The 16,489-nt window shown below is 43.6% G+C and overlaps 1 protein-coding gene across 2 annotated transcripts in view; it reads left to right on the top strand.

Annotated features, from left to right (window-relative positions):
- Positions 1-16,489, top strand: part of EDIL3 (EGF like repeats and discoidin domains 3) — a 218,205-nt gene that overhangs the window by 114,362 nt on the left and 87,354 nt on the right. The gene's annotated exons all lie outside the window — the stretch shown is intronic.

A 16,489-nucleotide genomic window follows, 5' to 3' on the forward strand; every position in this document is an offset into this window, starting at 1 on the left:
GCCAGTTATATCACCCTTGGGTTAGATGGACTGAATGGTTCTTATCTGCCAACACATTCTTGTTTCAGGTAGGATAAAACTCACAATGAAATGGTTCAGTTTATTTGTTTTATATATATATATAACCACCCTAGGTATCAAATGTCTATAGGCAAGCATTACAGGAAATAGTATCCATTAAATAAAGTTAAATATACTATGGAAATGGCATAGGTATAACAGTATAGTGCGTTCTGCATGAAGTTATGACTATATTAACTTAACATCACCACCCTATATGAACCCGCAGCTAACCATGGTATTAAAGCTGCATGAGTCAATGTTGGCTCTGTTAGCTTAAGAAGAAAGCATGATTAAGAGCTAGAGATGAGCCAGTTCAATGTCTTCCTGACGGTCAGAATGTAGGTCTTGCGAGTGTCCAGGACTTTTGTTTTTTGGGCTTTGACTTTTCCCCTTCAAGAGGCTATTCACTTATCTCTATGTGACTATGCCATATGGGTCTTTGGGGTTAAAAGATTAATCGAAAGCTTCATTCAAATTACTGAAGGCAATTGAGGGCCCAATTATATATTTCTTATTATATTTTTATATTGTTACAGAAATTGTCCTTTTGTGTCTTTTTTTTTAATCTAAAAAATTAAACCTTGACTAAAAAAAAAGTACTATTTCTTCATTTCACCACAGACATGAACATGACATTACATTAATGTACTAATGATAAAGCAAAAGACAAAGCAGAATTTAATAGATGTTCAAAAATCCAAAGGAGCATCCTCTGTTAACAAGAATTGCTGAATACCGCTTAGTAAATGGCATGCCCAAAATAGTAAGGAAAAAAAAAAAACAGCGCTGGAAAAAAAAAGTACAAATTGTCATCTGAGATATAAACCTAAACGACAAACTGTATGGGCTCATTTAAGTATCAGCTTCCACTTACATGCTAACTTGCTTTTGAGTACAGTATTATTAGCAACTGTCAGGACTCGGGTGATCCGGTCTAGTAGGAGCCCAGGTGCAGGGGATACGAGGGGCTCTGTCTGTACCCCACGATGCATGACGGCCTGGGGTTGTTACAGACAGGCACAGGAATGAACCACAGACAGAAGATCAGGTTTAAAAGCTGTATTGCATGTGATGGTACAACAATAATTGAACAAAGAATGTCACTTGGCAGGAAGCCCACTTGCGGGGCACACGGCAGATAAGCCCTCTTGCGGGGCACACGGCAGATAAGCCCTCTTGCGGGGCACACGGCAGATAAGCCCTCTTGCGGGGCACACGGCAGATAAGCCCTCTTGCGGGGCACACGGCAGATAAGCCCTCTTGCGGGGCACACGGCAGATAAGCTCCCTTGCGGGGCACACGGCAGATAAGCTCCCTTGCGGGGCACACGGCAGATAAGCTCCCTTGCGGGGCACACGGCAGATAAGCTCCCTTGCGGGGCACACGGCAGATAAGCTCCCTTGCGGGGCACACGGCAGATAAGCTCCCTTGCGGGGCACACGGCAGATAAGCTCCCTTGCGGGGCACACGGCAGATAAGCTCCCTTGCGGGGCACACGGCAGATAAGCTCCCTTGCGGGGCACACGGCAGATAAGCTCCCTTGCGGGGCACACGGCAGATAAGCCCTCTTGCGGGGCACACGGCAGATAAGCCCTCTTGCGGGGCACACGGCAGATAAGCCCTCTTGCGGGGCACACGGCAGATAAGCCCTCTTGCGGGGCACACGGCAGATAAGCCCTCTTGCGGGGCACACGGCAGATAAGCCCTCTTGCGGGGCACACGGCAGATAAGCCCTCTTGCGGGGCACACGGCAGATAAGCTCCCTTGCGGGATACTCAGCTTTGGAGTCCACTTAGTGGGGCGCTGGACGCAACTCAGGAACACGGCAGGTACTGGAGCAAGGCAGGTACTGGAGCAAGGCAGGTACTGGAGCAAGGCAGGTACTGGAGCAAGGCAGGTACTGGAGCAAGGCAGGTTCTGGAGCAAGGCAGGTTCTGGAGCAAGGCAGGTTCTGGAGCAAGGCAGGTTCTGGAGCAAGGCAGGTACTGGAGCAAGGCAGGAATCAAACAGGTAGTCCTTTGACTTCAATGTCAAGGCTCTGAGTAAAGGGCAGGGCAGGTTCATAAAGGCAGGGTAATCAAGGTAACAAGGCCCAGCTGGATGTATTCACTAGGGCTCAACCCAGGTAACAAGGCACACCTGAGTTCTGAGTGCTCCAGAGGGCGGAGGGTGGCCACTAGTGGTAGCAAATGAGAATGGCACAGGTATGAAAAAGCCATGGTTCAGGCAGCAAAAAAGTGGTTCCTGACAGTACCCCCTCCCCAAGGAGCGGTCACTGAACGCAAACAGTCTGAACAAAATCTGTACAACTTTAAGAAACTGAGCAGAAGGGTGTACTTAATGTGATTTCTTCTTCTTCTTCTTCTTCTTTTTCGGTAAAGCTTGTTCACAGATCTCCAGGTCTTCCTTTCTGATTATATTGCCATTAGGGGTAATAACACAATCAAAACAGAGGTTATCTGTGGTGCAATTGTAGGTCAAAGTAGGACTGGATGCTGAAGAAGTTGAGGAGAAGGTATTATTCAGTGCTTTCTCTGTCCATGTACCAGGGGTCACGTAGCTGCCCTGTACCCAGGGCACCACTGAGGGCAGTTCAGTATGAGAAGCATTGATGGAAGGCCCCTTCTTACCCAGAGATGGAATAGGGTCATGCATCTTTGTTATCAGTCCAGAGGAGATATTAGGGGCTATGGTAGTCTCTGGTGTATCACACTTTGCTGAGGTAGCAGTGATAGGAGTTGCAATCACGGCTGAACAGAAATCAATAGGAATCACAGGGGTTGGTATATACTCCATGGATGTGTCCATGACCTCTGCATCAGATGACGCACTGTCCATGTAGGACCACTCGGGGGTGTCAGACAAGGTCTGGAGGTCTTCTGACATTGTGATGGAGGGTGTAGGAGTCACAGGTGCCGAGGACTGGTTAACCCCTGCATTGCCCGTCTGTGGTCGCAACAGGGAATGCTCCTGCTTTGTGACGTTGCTGGCGTCATATGCAGGTTCCTGGGCATGGGGTTTCTCGCTGTGGGTTGCGGATGGCTTGACTGGTCTGTGCGGACAATATGTAATCCTGTGGCCAGTCCCTCCGCAATAAAAGCATAAGTCGTCCTCTTGTCTCCTTTGTATTTCTTTTTTGGTGAGCGGCTCTCGCTTAAAGCTCTTAGCAGCCTTCTTTCTTGGTGTCTGGGTCTTGGTTTTTGTGTCCACGCACTCAGCTTCTACCACAGTCCTTACTGACTTGCATAAGTGGAGTACACATTCTGCCAACAATTCCAGTACTGCAGGTATCCCCGCGGACTCCTTGTATTGGCCTTGACATTCTGTCAGGACTCGGGTGATCCGGTCTAGTAGGAGCCCAGGTGCAGGGGATACGAGGGGCTCTGTCTGTACCCCACGATGCATGACGGCCTGGGGTTGTTACAGACAGGCACAGGAATGAACCACAGACAGAAGATCAGGTTTAAAAGCTGTATTGCATGTGATGGTACAACAATAATTGAACAAAGAATGTCACTTGGCAGGAAGCCCACTTGCGGGGCACACGGCAGATAAGCCCTCTTGCGGGGCACACGGCAGATAAGCCCTCTTGCGGGGCACACGGCAGATAAGCCCTCTTGCGGGGCACACGGCAGATAAGCCCTCTTGCGGGGCACACGGCAGATAAGCCCTCTTGCGGGGCACACGGCAGATAAGCTCCCTTGCGGGGCACACGGCAGATAAGCTCCCTTGCGGGGCACACGGCAGATAAGCTCCCTTGCGGGGCACACGGCAGATAAGCTCCCTTGCGGGGCACACGGCAGATAAGCTCCCTTGCGGGGCACACGGCAGATAAGCTCCCTTGCGGGGCACACGGCAGATAAGCTCCCTTGCGGGGCACACGGCAGATAAGCTCCCTTGCGGGGCACACGGCAGATAAGCTCCCTTGCGGGGCACACGGCAGATAAGCTCCCTTGCGGGGCACACGGCAGATAAGCCCTCTTGCGGGGCACACGGCAGATAAGCCCTCTTGCGGGGCACACGGCAGATAAGCCCTCTTGCGGGGCACACGGCAGATAAGCCCTCTTGCGGGGCACACGGCAGATAAGCCCTCTTGCGGGGCACACGGCAGATAAGCCCTCTTGCGGGGCACACGGCAGATAAGCCCTCTTGCGGGGCACACGGCAGATAAGCCCTCTTGCGGGGCACACGGCAGATAAGCTCCCTTGCGGGATACTCAGCTTTGGAGTCCACTTAGTGGGGCGCTGGACGCAACTCAGGAACACGGCAGGTACTGGAGCAAGGCAGGTACTGGAGCAAGGCAGGTACTGGAGCAAGGCAGGTACTGGAGCAAGGCAGGTACTGGAGCAAGGCAGGTTCTGGAGCAAGGCAGGTTCTGGAGCAAGGCAGGTTCTGGAGCAAGGCAGGTTCTGGAGCAAGGCAGGTACTGGAGCAAGGCAGGTACTGGAGCAAGGCAGGAATCAAACAGGTAGTCCTTTGACTTCAATGTCAAGGCTCTGAGTAAAGGGCAGGGCAGGTTCATAAAGGCAGGGTAATCAAGGTAACAAGGCCCAGCTGGATGTATTCACTAGGGCTCAACCCAGGTAACAAGGCACACCTGAGTTCTGAGTGCTCCAGAGGGCGGAGGGTGGCCACTAGTGGTAGCAAATGAGAATGGCACAGGTATGAAAAAGCCATGGTTCAGGCAGCAAAAAAGTGGTTCCTGACAGCAACACTATGACAGATTTCACTATACTAATGCATAAATATTGCTATACAATGCAGATTCTGCTTCAACACAAGAATCGTAATTGCTGCAGGTATTGTCACTGCTTTTTAATGGGTTAGTTGTTAAACATTCATGAAGAATACTTGCAGATGAATTTCCTATAAAGCAATACAGCCATTTGGCTAGTGTGCTATAAAAGGGGGGGGGGCATGTCACTAGCAAATAAATACAAAACTAATAAATAAACAATTTTATTAGTTAACATTTCATTATTTTTTTGCTAAAACTAATAGCTATATTTTTTTAGCCTAAGAAAAATTGATACTACACAGTAAGGTATATTTTAGCCCTACTCAAGGTTTGTCACTTTAGATAAAATTAAATGTTATACAGTATTTAGGAGAAAACTGTTTACTAGAAGCATACAATATGTGTGGCTTCAGCAGTGTAATAAAAATATGGCTTTGTGTTTGGGTGTGCACACTAACCAACAGATATACTTTAATATATACTATCCATGTTTTAGGTCACTTGGCTGTTTTCATGGACAACACGGTAATTCCTTGCTGTGTAACATAATTGCAAAAGGATTTTCTAATGATCAATTTGCTTTTTACACTTAAAATTGGATTATATCTATATATATATATATATATATATATATATATATATATATATATATATATATGTGTGTATGTATATTTTTATTGACATACTATATCCGTGTTTTTTCTTTACTTCAGATTAATAAATCATCAGCATTGTTAGCAAAATACTAAATATATTGATTTTAGCACAGACCCACATTTTACCTGGCATGTTAACATTTTTATTATAAACATTTAATAAGCATTGCCTGTTCAGTGTTAGAACTCTTAGACATAATGTAAGGAAGGTTTACTTTACTGAGAGGGTGGTAGCTTAGTGGAACAGTTTATAAACAGAAGAGATGGAGGTAATGCCAGATTGAGGAGTTTTGGGCACTGGAGTATTTATAAAGAGTTATAAAGCGAGATTTTTTTCCCTGCTTTCTGTGTCTTGGAGTCTTTTTTCTTTATGTTCTATTCTTTCCTCCCTCTTCAGCAATTTCTTTTGCCCTATCTCTTTTTTACACCTCACTTGCTGAGATCTTTTCCTCCTATTTTTTATGTTCTTTCCATTTTTTTTGCTTGTTTTTTTTATCCTCCTGTAAATGTTTTATACATGGCAATAAAAGCAGCATGATTGACATTGTATATTATTGCATAGTCTCCAATTATTCTCAAATCCATCTTGATTAAAGTATTAATACAGAGATGTTGTTTATGTCGGAATTATATTTTTGTTTTCATTTATGTTAAGTATCATATTTTAATCATGCTTAAGCATTTTCTTTTGACATTGCACTTGTATATGCGTGTCAACCATTTGATTTCATTTTCGTTTCTTGTAAATTAATTATTGGATTGAAATACAATCTGTTATTGTCACCAGCATTCATTATTAATAAACTCGTGTAGCAACAGTCATTGTAATGAACAATTTAAATTAAAACGAAAAGTGTGTTTTCTTTAATTAAGTAGCAATTTACATAATGCATACAAAGTATTTAATAGGGGAACAGATTTCACTGTAGCATTTACAAAGATCGATAACTATTTGTGTTAAAAATATTATTAGCATAACCTAATAGAAGAGAGCATGCCTTGTAAATATGCACATGCAATTTCCAAGCACACGCATCAATAGTTTTGGAAATAAGTCTTGGTAATTGCATAGGCCTGCATAGGGTAATGTTTAAATTCATATTTAACATCTTATATTAGCTGAAAACTACAAATCTGATTCCCCTTTCCAAATGACCTTTTTTTAAAATAGTGTAAAATAAATATGTAATATAAACTACCATTTTGCAAGTTTCTAGAATTTTCAAAATAATTGGGGATTACTCTAGCCTTGGTGTAGAGATAATCTAAATTTTATTAAAGACAGGAGGCGAATATTTGCATAACTTCTTTACTACAAAACCTCCAGCAGCAAAGAAACAGTTAACATGTAATAAAAAGTGACCAATAGGAAAACAGGAAAAGTTCATAAATATCACTCCAAAACAATCCCACTTCCTCTTCTTTGATGGTGTGCCGAAACGTGAAGCACAGGAATGTCATAGTACTCAAAGGAGAAGAAACCTGGACAACGGGAAAACCGACCATCCAACGAAAAGGTATGTATCAAGAGGAGAATCAAACTGCAAGAAACAGAGAGACATCGTGAAAGTACACAGTTCATGAAAATAGTTTTAGTAAATAAAACGAAACATCAGTCAGAACATAAATAATGTAAATAAATAATATTCATACAATATAATAATAAAATATGACAAGATATAAATAATACCAGACAAATAAACCCAGGGAGGGAGAAAAGCAAATGGGTGGGAAATATTCGCCTCCTGTCTTTAATAAAATTTAGATTATCTCTACACCAAGGCTAGAGTAATCCCCAATTTTATAGCAAGACAGGAGGCTTCATATTTGCAATTTTAAAGCGACACCAATAATCTAGAGGAAACGTGAGGACGAGGGCGATAATAAAAACAGCGAAAAGTAGTTTCCCTAGACCAATCCGCCGCAGACAGAATATCAGAAAGGGAACCTCCCAAATCAAACGCAGCGGAGGCAGCAGCGCCTCGAACGGAGTGTGCGCCAAAACAACTATCGACACCCGCCAAACGGAGAATCCATTTAATCCATCTGGCTAGTGTAGGAGAAGAGACCGGCTTAAAAGGAGATACATAACTAATAAACAAAGGTCCCGAAACTGAGGATCGAAGAGATAAAGTAGAAGCAAGATAAACACGAACACAATCCGCCACACACAGTTTAGGGTGGTCAGAAAAATAGGGGTAAACGACCGAAGAAGAAAAAGACTTCGTTCTACGAGAGATAGACACCAAAACACCCTCCGGAGAAAACGAGAAGGAGGTAGTGTCAAAAGCTCTAATGTCTGAGACCCTACGAAAAGAGATCAAACAAAAAAGAAGGGCCAACTTAGCTGAAAGTTGACGCAAAGACAGAGCGTTGTTAACCGGCCATGATTCCAGAAAGTCAAGGACAAGCGAAACGTCCCAAAAAGTGGAATACCTGGAAGAAGGGGGTCTCGCGAGGCGAATCCCTCTAAGTAGACGGCAAACAGTAGGATCCTTACCTACGCTCGTCCCATCCACAGGGACATGGGCAGCGGAGATGGCCGACCGAACCACGTTGAGGTAACGATATGACTTACCCAAAGAGAAAAGATGAGCCAGAAAATTCAAAATCATCACCACAGGGGCCGTAAAGGGATCCACCTGTTGTTCCACACACCAGCGTTGCCAGGATTGCCACGCTTGTAGATAGGATCGTCTAGTACCCGGAGCCCATGAATCCCAGAGAAGATTTCTAGCTTCTTGTGATAAGCCTGAGGAACTCCAGGAACCCCGGAAACCATCCAGGCCACTAAGGACAACTGGCCTTGGAGAATCAGTGGATGAGGGTTGCCGTCCTGATTCAGGAGAAGGTCTCGCAACTGAGGAAGCAAGAGAGGGTCTGCACATGACATCTCCAGCAACAGGGGAAACCACGGTTGCATTTTCCAGAAGGGCGTGATCAGCAATAACGTGATCTGTTGTCTGCTCACTTGATGGAGGGTCCGGAGAATCATGGAGAAGGGCGGGAAAGCGTACGCTCCCGCAGGAGGCCAGACTTGAAGAAAGGCATCCACTGCCCGCGAAAGGGGATCCGGAAGCCAGCTGAAGAAAACTGGCAGCTGATGGTTGGTCCTGGACGCGAAAAGATCCAGAGATAGTGGACCCCGAAGTCGATCTAGAGATTCGAAAACCTCTGGAAGAAGACGCCAGTCGCTGACATCCCTCCAATGCCTGGAAAACCAATCCGCTACCATATTTTCTTTCCCTGGGATATACTCCGCCCTGATGGCAAGGTGATTGTCCAGGCAATATTGATACAGATCCCTGGTGAGATCCGACAGAAGCTTGGACTTGGAGCCCCCTAAATGATTGATGTAGCGGACGGCCGAAACATTGTCCATCCTGAGGACCAAAGAACAATGTGTTATGTTCTTGGTGAAACTTCGAATGGCAAATGAGCCGGCGATCAGTTCCAGGCAGTTTATATGGAACCCTCGTTCTTCTTCCGTCCAGAGTCCGCCGGTGGCCGAGTTTTCGCAGGCCGCCCCCCAACCAAGGAGGCTGGCATCCGACTCCAGATAAAAATCTGGAGCGTGACCAAAGATAGCCCGACCGTTCCAGGCATCCATGTGACGTAGCCACCAATGCAGTTCTACCCGAACCTCGTCCGTCAGCTGAATCGGTTGGTCGTATGAATCTGACCGACGTAGATAAGCCGTCTTGAGACGTTGCATAGCGCGATAGTGTAAAGGGCCAGGGAAAATAGCCTGAATGGAGGCCGAAAGTAACCCCAGGGTGCGCGCAAGGTCCCGTAGGGAAACACACTGGGAGCGAAGAATACGGCGTATATTCTTCCGTATAGCAATCAGTTTTCCCGATGGAAGTTTCAAAACAGCCTCCACGGAATCCACAAGAAATCCGAGGAACAGGACCGACTGGGAAGGAGAAAGGTCCGACTTCTTGTCGTTGATGATGAAACCCAGTGACTGGAACAGTTGGACAGCCATCTGAGTATCCTTGAGAAGAGTATCCCGGTCCTGTGCCATCAGGAGAACGTCGTCGAGGTAGATGATGGATCTGACGCCGCGTTCCCGCAAAAACTCCATGACTGGTTTCAGCAGTTTCGTGAAGCACCATGGAGCGGAACTGAGGCCAAAGGGAAGGCAAGTGAATTGCCAGAGAACGTCCTCCCACCAAAACTGAAGGAACCGTCTGTCTTCTGCGTGGACCGGCACGGTAAGGTAAGCGTCCTTTAGATCCAAGCGAGTGAACCAGTCCCCTTGGCGTAGTAGATCGCGCAGCAGATGGATCCCTTCCATCTTGAAATGTTGATAGGTCACGTGGACGTTCAATGCTCGCAAATTGATGACAGGACGGAATTCCCCAGTCTTCTTCTTCACCAGAAAAATGTTGCTCACAAACACCGGACGTCCACGAGCGCGTTCGATTGCGCCCTTCTCTCGAAGGGAAGAGAGTTCTGCATGAACCAACCTTAGAGAATCCCGTGACATATGAATAGGGAGAGGGGCCCGAGACTGACAAGGAGGGGAAAGGAAATCTATGCGAAAACCCCTGACACATTGAAGTACCCAAGGATCCCGTGTAAGACCTTCCCAACAGTGGGTGAAATGTACGAGTCTCCCCGCCACAGGAATATGCGGAAGAAAAATAGAGGTCCTTACCTGATGGAAATCTCCCTCTGAAGGATGAAGATGTGCCTCTTCCTCTAGTAGAACCTCTGGTGAGCGGGTTCCGGTATTGAAAGCGACGTGTCGCATCATATTGGAATCTGGGCCTGTTGCCTTGATAGGCAGCTCTGCTGGTGACCCGGCCCCTCTGTCGACCAGCTCTGGACAAAAAACGGTTCTCGCTCCTGAAAACCCTGCGTAGAGACGTCTGCGCCTTATTCAGCGAGGTAAATATATGAACGTGTTGGTTAAGTTCTTTTAAAAACTTATCACCGAAAAGAAGGCCCTTGGCCTCAGGGCCCAGTTCCTTGGGCGCCAGCTCAGATAACTTAGTGTCCAGCTTAAACAATGCCGCCTTCCTGCGCTCGGCTGAAATAGCAGCGTTGGCATTCCCCAGAAGGCAAACTGCACGTTGGGCCCATTCTCTAACTAAATAGGGATCCAATTGAGAGCCATCATTCAAGGCGTCGTCAGTGATAGACAGCACCTGGGTCAGAGGGCCCGAAACATCCAGTAACTTGTCTTGTGCCGTCCGAAGGCCTTGTTCAATGCCTTTGCGTGGATCACGACCACTACGCGTCATGAAGGACACGAATGTACTGTCGAATTCGGGCGTCTGAGCCACCTTGTCGGGGATCGTAGGTCTCGGGCATTCAGCACGAAGTTTTTGACGTGCTTCTTTCTCCAGTGGGCGCCGCAGCCAAAATAGTAAGAATTCGGCCACATGCGCAGAAGGAGCCCATTCTGAAGATCTTGGGTGACGTAAAACCCGAGGGTCGAACATGGGAAGTCCGGCCGCATCCAGAATCTCAGTCGTCAGCGCGGCAGCCGAGGTAGAAGGCTGCAGGTCTGTCGTCACATCTTTAGACTGTGATAGAACCGGAGGTGAAGTTGACCTGGAGACCACAGGTAAACATTCATCCACCACATCATAGTCGTCTTCCAACACAGCAGGATCCAGAGTGGTCACAGATGGACCGGAGGGATCCGATCGTGGACCTTTTTGACGCTTAAGGGGAGCCTTACCCTTGAGGGAGACCTCACCCTCGGTCCAAAGACGTTTGCGTGGACGATCTAGCTCCTCAACAGGCAAATGGGAGTCATCAGATTCTGAAACCTCAGCATGAGGAGATCCGCCAGTAGGCGGTAGTGACTGGGGCACTGGGGCCCTATCAATAGAGGCCAATGCAGATGGCAATGAATCCATTAAGGCGGCCTTAAGCCATGCTTTGAGAGCAGCGGGCATTTGAGGAAGCTCTGAGTCAGACATAGCGACCAATTATCTGAAGAGAAAAAACAAAGGAACATATGTTGGACACAAGCACATAAAAGCGGGGGTCATCCGCTAAGCCCAGAGAAATTCAGTCAAGGGGCTTGGTAAAATTTTTTTTTTTTTTTTTTTTTTTTTTTTTAAATAGTATGATATCTTTTAGGGTAAAAACCCAAATACAGAGCAGTGACCAAAGTACTGCAATCAGATGGAGCAACAGCCCCTATAAACAGTCTATGATAGACATAAAATCACATCAGGCATAAAGGCTAACCCTTGCCAGGGATGACAGCCATATAAATGTATAACTGGGACATAAAACCTAAACAACTCAGTAAAGTCCCTGTATATGCACATTGATGTCATATACAAATAATAATTATATGATTGGTTTAATGTCAATTTGTTTTCTTTTTTTTTTTTTTTTTTTTTTACAAATGTGCTTGTCACTTTAATTTTAAGCAATTGTAAGCCTGTGTGTGGTCCAGAAACAACGGCAACGCGGTGCCGAACACATACAGAGGGGAATACCCTCACAACAGGAGGTGGTCAACCTCCCACCGCACGGAACAGCCTGTCAGAGGCTGCAACGCGGGTACCAGGATGAAAAGAACAGTTTAAAAAAGGTAAGAGTTAGCAAAATAAAAACGAAGAACGGAGAGAGAGAGAGAGCGGGGTTTTATCGTTGTGCAACGATAAAAAACCCCGCACTCATACGAAATAAACAAACCGACGGCAGAGGTATAAATATACCTCGCCGCCGGAACGAACAAACGGCCGCGCGACGTAAGTTAGAAACCAACGAGCGCTCAAACAACGCGCCGAAAAAGGCGCGAAAGGGAGAAAGAAACTGCGTCACATAAAAACAATGGCAGTTAGAGAGCAACTGTCACCGTAAGGAAAAGTCAGAGACCAAATAAAATGGAAAAAAGGGTAGGAGGACAGTAGGAACACCGAAAAAAACGGAAAATACGGTTAAAATAACCCATAAGAAAAAGAAAAAAATAAGTTAAAACAGGACAAAAACATTAATTGATAGGCAATAAAAAGAGGAGATGGATAAACAACCAAGGGAAAACCCAAAGTACAGTAATAGAGACAAAAACACACAATATTGAAAAAAGTAGTACAGATGAAATAAATAAACATCAAATATATAAATATATATATGTATGTATGTCAAAAACCAGCCGTACAGAGTAGCACGTCTAGCATGGAGAGTGCTCACCTGGAGGCCAGCAGCAAAGAAGAGGAAGTGGGATTGTTTTGGAGTGATATTTATGAACTTTTCCTGTTTTCCTATTGGTCACTTTTTATTACATGTTAACTGTTTCTTTGCTGCTGGAGGTTTTGTAGTAAAGAAGTTATGCAAATATGAAGCCTCCTGTCTTGCTATAAAATTGGAAATAGTTAACTACAGTAACTGTCTTTAGTTTAACCAATTAAATGTTAGTATGTCCTTGTCATTTACTATTGACATTTAATTGAAAAGGGCTCCAGAAATACATGTATAAACCTACAACTTGGGGCAAAATGGGAAGCTCTGCTATACTGTGTGGCAATGTATTTTTCTCAATCTGGATTCTAAATGTAAAGGTAAAATATACAAGAGTGCATTTGCAATTCTTCCTTTTAGGTGAAAATAGAGCTGCAGTTTCTCCTATGCATCTTTCAGCTTGTTCATCTTCTGAAAACATTGGCTAGTTGAGTAGATCCTCTGATCTCCTCCAACCGGCCAAGGGAACGGTAAAATCAAAAGAGGTCTCTGCTACTGCAGAAAAAAACCCTACTGCATCTCCTACGTGGCCACCTTGCGATGCTCTGCAATGCTGTAAGGTATGGTGGGTAGGTGGTCTTTCTCAGGTCTAACCATGCGCCTTCTCTGCTTTTGGCCATACCCTGAACACAGGTTGCCGGATTTGGACACATTAAATGTTGGGGGTATGCAGAGAAATGAATTCATCATACCACCATAAAATTCCACATCTCTTGTTGCTTTTTTGCTGTTGATCCTATGTATAAATACATTTTAACCGCTAAGCTACACCCGCATTTAGCATGTCTTGCAGATTTTTGTAGAAGCTGTTGGTTTCTGAGAACGCACAGGCCCTGGTGACTTTGGTTTTCTCTTTCTAATGTGAATTGTTTAATAATTGACAAACAAAAAAGGCATTGCTGTCCACGAGGGGCCACTAAACTGAATGATTTAGACTTTTTTTTTATAAATATCACTTTATATTTTATCATTACTGTACAGTAATGCACCAGAGGTGACCTCAAGGTCGACACCCTAAGGGGACACACTACACATTAGATGGATTAGGCACCAGTAACAAGGGCCTACAATAGTATAATATACTGTAAAATCTAATTGGGGGTTTGTATAAGGTGGTAGCCACCAATTAATATATAATTAGTATCAAAAGAATCCCGAGAATGCGCTAATGGATTCACAATCATGTTAAGGGTTCCTATAATTTACTTTTTTTTATCATTTAAAAATGTGTGAGATATCATTTTTTTCATTTGAAACCAGATGAATTGTTTTGATGTTTAGATCATTGTAGTATTTTATGTTTTTTTTTTTCTCTCTGAAGTATCTTAAAAATGTAAACATTAATCATGTGTCCTATTTGATCTTACGTATATATTAACATGGTATACCTCGCCCTGAGCCTTCTAAGCTCTCTGTACTAATGAGATCCCAGTAGTGTGGTGACTCGCGATCAAAGATCCCCTGGGTGACTTTGCCAAAAGTGCATAAACATTAGTGTTTCCCAAGGAGGTTTATATATGACTGGTTTTTTTACGTTTAGTACCTGGAAAGCATCGTCAATATAAATATAAAGTCAGTTCTCCTTTTTTTATGAAACAAATTGTATATATGTATATTTATATAAATTTCAATTTGAATTATTACATTAAATATATCATTCTGAAATTCCATTAATTACTAAGAACAGATTTTTTTATATATTGTTTTTTATTTATGGTCACAGACAAAAATGATATCTTAGACAGCACAGAACCATACAACTTTATGAATTAAAGATATAAACCATGGATTTTAGGTTTTATAAGGCAAAGTTTTAACTTCTCTTAAAGAAAGAATAGTACAGTCAGCTACATCAAGACATTGGTAGATGTAAACTGTCTCACTTCTGCATCCTTCGTTTTTGCTATTTTGCAGCACATATTTACTGTTCTAGAGACGATGAAGGTTATTTATAAGATAAATCATTATGCAGAGTCTAGCGTAATAGCAACAATGGGATGTTCCTGCTTATTGATTGCTATGGTGACAAGCTTATCTGGAAACTCTGTGGATTTTGACGGAAATCAGAGCTGATTATCAGGCCTCTGGGTCAGTGTTTCACTTTTCACGCCAGCTTCATGCCCAGGTTCCACCACTTCTTGACTTTTCAAGTATTTGAAGGGCTGCAATGCCAGTATGTCTAAACTTTCCACCTTTTGGTAAACTTGCCAAGTTCTCCAGTACCGTGATAAAACCGTTTCAAAAACATTTCACCAATTGTTCTTATATTACTAATATTATAATGCCTTGTTTAATCCTTCCCATACTTAAGATGTGCTAAAGATAATTATCTTGCGGACTGTGTACTAGTCGTAGACATTTTTAATAATTATGGATAGTAGCGTAAACTAAATATTACTTCTAAAGTACCCCTAAAACGGTCCTTTTCTGTGTCTAGCCACAATACCAGAGGTTGCTCATTAATAAGGTAGCGGGAGGGCATTTCTGGAACATTCCTATAAAAGAGCAGTGAATGTTGCAAAATAAGAGTAATCATTTCAGTAATGGCTTGTATGTATTTTTGGAAATATTGCCAATATTGAGAGAAAGGTTTAGTAATTTTTGAATCACTGCTACAAGGGTTGTGACTTAAAAGAAAAAAAACACGTCAACAACAGCTATATCATTTTGTAGAAATATTTAATTAATTCATTTTTTTTTAACTGTTAATAAAAAGAGATAAGGAGCCAATCTAACAATCTGATCATTATATTAGCACGCAGTATGTATTAGGTTTTTCTGTGCCAAAATAAATGTTTCGAAAACGGATGCAATATTTGAAAACCAAACATTAGTATAAAAAGCTTGATTTCTTCTAAAGTAAAACCCTATAGGGGTAATTTATAAAGAGGGTTAACAAAAGAAAAAAAGCACATTGATCGAACCGATGTATAAACAGCTTTGTAGTAAAATGAAATGTGTCAGTTGAGTCAAAAGGTAGATCATTGATCACGCCATCTGTTACTTAACTGTGATAATTCTAGAGCTAATACATGCCGACGAGCGCTAGCCCTAGCTGATGCATGTATTTATCAGACCAAAAAGCACACAATCACTCCTTTAACCCCTTAATGACAAAGCCCGTACATGTACCGGCTCAAAATGCATTGTTTTCAATGGGTTAAGGGACCGCCCATTGTCCTTAAGGGGTTAAAAGTGACACCCCCCATATATACATACTGGTAAGGGTTTTCCCACACAAGAATGAACTGCTAGTATTACGTCCCCAACAGAAATACCAGAGCCAGAATGGAAATGACTAAGCAGCTCTGTCGCTTTAAGGCCAGTGGTCACCAAATAATGTATGTGAGGCCACTGGATGGATGTTCAAGTTAGGTTTCTATACTTTCGTAGTGTGCAGCCGCATGTATCAAATGGCCTCACACTGCAATACCCAATATGCCTCTTTAACGGCTGTATGGATAAGTATGTGGCCATGTTGGCCACCAGGTATGCTAGATGGCCAGTTTGGGCCTTAGAAATCTATTTATCATGTAGCTTATAACTGAGTTCAGTATCTGGGTCAATACTTACACTTCAACAGCGTACCATGCAAAGCATAGGCTCTTCTTATGATCGTAATTCTTTCCAAGACTAAAATGTTTTCCATTCAATGATTTGACCAAATTTCATGCTTACATTATATTACATTACATTTATTTTTATAGCGCCAGCAGATTCTGTAGCGCTGTTACAACAGAATGAGTAAAATAAATAAAAATCACAAACAGCAAACTGGTAGAAAAGGAAAAGTGGGCCCTGCCCTTGTGAGATTATG

The sequence above is a fragment of the Spea bombifrons genome, chromosome 1 (genome assembly GCF_027358695.1).
Source record: "Spea bombifrons isolate aSpeBom1 chromosome 1, aSpeBom1.2.pri, whole genome shotgun sequence".
Taxonomy (NCBI): domain Eukaryota; kingdom Metazoa; phylum Chordata; class Amphibia; order Anura; family Pelobatidae; genus Spea; species Spea bombifrons.